This window comes from Hordeum vulgare, chromosome 2H, assembly GCF_904849725.1.
Source record: "Hordeum vulgare subsp. vulgare chromosome 2H, MorexV3_pseudomolecules_assembly, whole genome shotgun sequence".
Lineage (NCBI taxonomy): Eukaryota > Viridiplantae > Streptophyta > Magnoliopsida > Poales > Poaceae > Hordeum > Hordeum vulgare.
This window is the reverse complement of record NC_058519.1, coordinates 99,334,399-99,340,757: the sequence shown is the minus strand read 5'-3', so window position 1 is coordinate 99,340,757 and position 6,359 is coordinate 99,334,399. Positions and strand designations below refer to the sequence as shown.

Below are 6,359 nucleotides of genomic sequence, written 5' to 3'. Positions count from 1 at the left end.
CACTCAATTTCTGTTGGACTTTTTTATATTGCAAAAAATATTTTCACATGCAGGAGCGCTCGCTACCTGGAGCACCAACGGATTTCCGCACTTATAGACATGTACAATGATGGTTTCTTATCTATTTCAGCCACACAACCACCTACGATAAAACCTTTGTGTTTGTTTTGTATATTATCTTGAATTTACATGATAAACTAATGTACGATATTCCACTTTTTTTGCGAATGATACTATATTCCACTTTATGTGATTGATATTTTTAATGTTGCCAACTTTTCTAAGAATGCTAAAATCGTAATTAAATAAAGTGTTTCCAACAACAATATTATATCAAAATAAAGCTAAAAATATATATACAACTACACAAAACCTTATGGACCAATTGTTTCCTAAACACAACATCTAGCCGCACTTGAGAAGCCCAATAAGGCCAATAGCTATAAAAACCCTCCCTCACACAAACCCTAATTCCCAGCACCGTCCGCTCCTCACTAGCTCTCTTTTTGTCCCGCCACCAGCCTCCACCTTGCCCACCAGACCTACGCCCCTCCACGCCCACCAGATCGATGCCCCTCCGCGCTCCATGGCCATCGTTCCTCATCCTCTTCCGTTCGCCTCGGCTGGTCCCGACGCCGGCAAGGAGGGCCGCAATGTTAGCGGATCTGGCAATGTTGCCACGGTCGCTTCTCCTGTTCGATGCAGGAGGCATTGGCATCGGATCTTGCCCCTCCTTGCTTGTCAGTGCTCGTCGCTGGCGTCCCGCTTTAGAGTCGAAATCTCTTGTCTTGTCCCCACCGCGCCCATGACACACATCATCCTCCCCGCCTCCGCCATGATGACCACCAACTGTGTCGCTCCCGTCGCCGCATTGAAGAGGGGCGCCTTCACCGTCTTCCTCGTTGTTCTATCCATCATCCAGGCCCTCAGGTTTGTCCCGTCTTCCCTTCCAAGCGAGGGAGTGTTCTTTTTCTGCTCAGGAGATCTTAGATCACGTCATGATCATTTATTTTATTTTGGTATCGTAGGAACCTGGGGTAGCCGTCGTACATAGAGAGAGTGGATTGGAGCAATTTGCAGGACCATGCAGATAGTAACTACAAGCTCGTCCCTTAATGGTATTCCTCATGAGTTCTTCCGGGACCTATTCTTATTTCTGCAACTATGAGTTCTACCGGTTTAGGGATTTAGGTCTTTCCTATGGTAATTTAGGGAATTTAGAAGACATAACTTGTGGCTTGAATTGATGGGCAGTTGTGGACGAATAATAATGGCAATGCTTGGATTTCGTTTTTAGCTGACCATGTTAACTTTGGATAAATTTGGAGCTATATTTGAGTGTGTATCCATGCATTTGGTGAGTATTAAATCATATGGCTTCTATCATGTGGTGCATTTCTATATTATCTTGTGCAACATACCTGGCTACACAAGATCATAGTTAAACTCCTGCAATTAATTTTTTTGTATCATTAGCATGTATTTCACTCGATGAATAGTTTCACTTGTGAGTTGTTGGTTATTATGAAAGAAAGTGACATATCTAGCCCGTCTCAAGCTCTAGAGTGATTCGATTACCACAATGTTAGATAGTCTGTTAACAACATAAATGATACATATTGCTTAATGATGTTTAATTTCCAATCCTTTGATTTGCATAAATGGAAATATGTTTCTTAGCATAGATCTTGTACTGAAATAATGCCTCCTGCTTGCTTGAAATTTGTCATGTATGTGCGTCCTATATGAGTTGGAAGTATGCATTAGCATACCATATCAAATATATATAACTCGATTTTGTTTTCTGTAATGTGCAGCCTTCTCTTTTCTTCGGTAATGTACATCTCAATCTCACCTTTCTGCATATGTTAACTTTATTTCTCTTCCAGATCTAGCCTGCACTGTCCAGGTTGTATGCTTCTGTTGACATTTCTGCCAGGTAATGCTCTTTCCCCCATTCTGTTATGCAAGAAAAATATGAAGAAGATTCAAATGAGCGTTCTTCATGGGGTTTCTTGTATGTATGTTGTTGTTTAACGGTTTTACTGTAAATCCATTCAAGTAAAGAAACATGTTGCCCACCTTACTACTAAAATTTTGCAACCACTTCGATAAGTACCCCCTAAGGAACACAACTTGAGAAATAATGTTTATAGTTTGTTTGTTGTTAGACTTTTCTGTCCATAATAGATCATGACAATCAATTAGTATGGTAGTTACTCCTTAAGTTCAAACTTATGAAGTATATTAAGATTGACATAGATATTTTACGTGTAGTATGTGTGCTTCATACTTTTCTGTTACTCTTTTCTGTAGTATATCTGCTTCATACTTTTATGTGTGCTTGTGTTGTTTGTGTGAAGGCTAACACCCCTCTTATAGTTTGTAGTTATTAGCTTGGTTTGATTGTTCATGAGCTTTGGGTTGTGTTGTCCATGCCATCGTTGTCTGCTGCCCCGCGTCACCGGTCATGTCTTCTGCTGTTAAAATTTCGATTTCAAAAGATTTGTCTTTAGTGAAATTGGTTTCCACCCCTCGTTCTATCTCTGGAATGGGTTGTAGCATATTGACATGCCACATGATTTGTTAAATATCTAAACACAATCATGCAAAATATACCATGCCACTGATAGTGTGAAACAAATGTGTTCTTGTCATACTCAAGCTATTATGTTTGTAAAAAAGAAGTCCTGAATTCTTTGGTAATTGGGTATGAATTTAGCACCATGTAATTATACCTTAAACAAAATAATACTATTTAGGAGGTCAGCATAGAGAAATATGTTAGTTTGTTGTTCTGCATTGGTATTATCATCCGTATGTGTATTAGTTTTTTCTCTTGTTTCAATTCTAGAATGAATGTATTTTTCCTATTTCCTTGTCTTTGCCATGTAACATATTTTTTTGTAAAAGAGGAAATTTATTCCTTGGCATGCTATAGTCCCTATTTTGCACCGTGCGATCAGCTTATTGTATTTTAAATAATCTATTAAAATAACATCTATAATCGTTGTACCAAACTGTAAGTAAAATATCATAAAGTGTTGATGTGAAATCTGCTATTTAGATGTTTTAGCAGAATCCGTTCCAATGCAAGGTAATGTGAAATCTGCTATTTATATGTTGTGTCCAGAATTTTTATATGTAAAGCATAGCAAGATGGTTTTGGTTGATCATGAGCTTTATGTTGTGCTGCCCATGTTATCGATGTTCATTTTTATTTTGCGATAAAGATACATGATTCACAACTCTCGACTTGTTCGTCTTAGCTTCTTTTGTGGAAAGTGTTAGTAGCTTACATAGGACTAATCTTACAATTTCTCAACTTTCTATAGGAGCAAACAAGCCTTTCTATCTTGCTTATGTTGACTGCTTAATGTAAAACAACCATATGTCTCCATTATATTTTGTATGTTTCTAATGTTTTATCGTTTGAAATGACAGGATGTTCTACAATAGGGCTACTCGGAAGTAGAGGGAATAAGATGCTTCGTGTCTCATTTTAATTTAAATCCATGTGATAGATCAAGTTTTGCGTGAACTTTTTGGCCATGACTTGTTGTTCTTAGTTGTGTAGAGGAGTCGACAGATGATGTATATTATATTTTTTGTGATACATGGTGCAGAAATGAAGATGTATTTCATTTGTAAATATTAGATTTTAGCTTGCATTTCATCACGTCATTCCTTAACTCAGAAACGTGATTTTTTGGAGCTGAACCTTTTGAAATAAGGACTCGACAAAATCAAGTTAGACTGTTTTGCCAAATAAATTTTGTATTGATTATGGTGTTAAATTAAATGGACCAAATTTGATTATGTCCTTGAAAATAAATGGACTGAATTGGCTGTGGACTTACAAAAAGGAATGGGCCAATCAATTTGGTCGGGCCCATTGGTCCCATGTAGAACCGGCTTGAAAATGATGCCATGTAGGATCCTATGTCATCTCATGTGCCACTTCAGCATGCCATGTCAGATATTACGTGGGCTCTCACAGGCCACGTAGTTCTGACATGTAAGATCCTGCGTGGCTTAGGTACTTACCCTTGATCAAAATTTTGGTCAAAGATTTAATGACCATAACACTTTTGTCCTAGATTTCATGACCAAAACATCAGAAAGGTCAAGTTTCTTCATTCTTGACGGCCAACTGTTGACGTTGTAAATTTGGTCAAAAAGGTCAATAAACGACAACAATGACGAATCAATGACCAATATAGGGGGTCATAATTGACCTTATTTCTTGTAGTGCGAGCTCATGTGTGTGTTAGCGCAAGCTCCCACAGCAGTGCTCGTGTGCCACTGCACCCGCCACGTCTGTCCCTTTGCACGTGCCTTCATCCGTCGTGCCCCCCTCAACAGCATGGGCACTGATGTCGACCGCTTCCTCGCAGCATAGCGAGTCGCCATCCATCCTCCTCCCCAATATTGATTGAGCGATGACCGAGACTTTGACACGGAAGTATAGAACATTCTGGTCTGGTTTGAAGACTTGAACAACAACATTCTAGACAGCGGCGTAGGATGCCTTCGATGCTGTAATTAGTTTTTTGTTTAATATTGTATCTAGATTGTATGAATTTATAGTCACAATGTGACTGAATGAAATATACGGTTTGATCAACTCGGTGTATCTCTATAGTCTTATCGAAGTAAATAAAAAACATCCAGATTTTTCTCTGAATAAAACACTCATCAGGCGACATGTATTCCTTCTCATCGCAAACGTTTCACATTCAATACCCGTATCTGTTCCAAATAGTATTCATCACATATGCAAAGCAAGAGCTACAATTTCTTCTCTAGTAAGTCAAGGGAAAATTTGGCATGATGAATTTCTGCATCACACACAATTTGCCACCAACATACATTTATCATTGCAAACAATTTTGCCTCATGACATGTGTGCTCCTATGGACTATTTGGTAAGATTTTCATCTATTATATTGGGTATATTTCCATTTTTCAAATTAGAAACAATGGCATCTATCAGTCTAGTAACATTTCCATTTGTCAAACTTGTAACACGACCATTTGTCAATTTTTGCAACTAAAATACACTAGTATTGTCTAAATATGCAAGTGGAGGTCACTAAACATATATTTCATTCATAAATATACAAATAGTTGAATCCGACTCCTAAATTGAACAAATGTTTCCCAATTATTGCCAACCACGTACGGAAATAGCTAAGTCAAGTATATATACTAGCTAATCTTAATTATGGTGTACAGTTCAACCATACCTATAGTCAGATCAGGTGAACAATATAACCCCTAAATACTATGTGTACTACTTCCAAAACCGCCCTCTATTGAGCGCGCTCGGTAAGAGGCAGAGGAGGATCCTACCAACGAGCTAGAGGAGTAGAATCTGACGCTTGCCGCTCCTACACCATGAGCTACACGCACCTCATGCACCATCCACCGCTCCTCACTCGCCTCTTCGAAGCGGCGGTACTCCTTATAGATCTTCGTTTTCGCGTCACTATTGCGGCTTCTGTTGTGTCCATGGCGTCAGTATTCTTTATTGCATTCGCGACCTGGCGCTCCTTGATACGTCTCCAATGTATCTATAATTTTTGATTGTTCCATACTTTTCTACCAATTTATATTATTTTTGAGCACTAACCTATTGTTCTAATGCCTAGTGCCACTTGTTGTTTTCTACGTGTTTTCTACTTTTCAGGTTTTTCAGTACCAAACGAAGTCCAATTCACCTGAAGCTTTTTGTGAATCTTTTGTGGACCAAAACAAGACCGTGGGTTTTTCAGTACCAAACGAAGTCCAATTCACCTGAAGCTTTTTGTGAATCTTTTCTGGACCAAAACAAGACCGTGGAGCATCGGAAGGAGGCAGCAGGGTGCACGAGGGCCCCACAAGCTAATACCATGGCATGGGGGCATGATGTCCTGTGCCCCCCTCGTGGCTCTCTAGACTTTGTTCTCTAGCCTATAAATTCCCATCTACCCTAAAAACATTGAGGGAGGTCCTAAACACTTTTTACATCACCGCAAGGCTTTGTTCCTACGAGAGGCCATCTAGAGCTCCGTTCCGGCATTCTGCCGACTGCTAGGAGGGGAGATCGATCGCGGAGGGCATCTTCATCAACCTTGTTTCCCTCATGATGATGTGTGAGTAGTTCACCACAAACCTATGGGGCCATAGCTATCACCTAGATGACAATCTCTCTCTTTGATCCATATGATGTAACTCTGTTGTACGGTGCGTTTGTTGGGATCCGCTGAATTTTGGTTTTATGTTAATATTATTCATTAAAAATATTTGAGTCTACTCTCATATATAATACGATTATTATGTTCTTGATTATGATAGCTTAATAATTCTCTCTGGTC

General features: G+C 39.2%; 1 long non-coding RNA gene across 1 annotated transcript; it reads left to right on the top strand.

Annotated features, from left to right (window-relative positions):
• The first annotated feature begins 493 nt into the window (after window positions 1-493).
• Window positions 494-3,679, top strand: LOC123429694. Its single transcript, XR_006622731.1, has 4 exons — window positions 494-930; window positions 1,029-1,118; window positions 1,890-1,939; window positions 3,445-3,679. It is a non-coding gene; the product is annotated as an uncharacterized LOC123429694 (long non-coding RNA).
• Window positions 3,680-6,359: the final 2,680 nt, after the last annotated feature.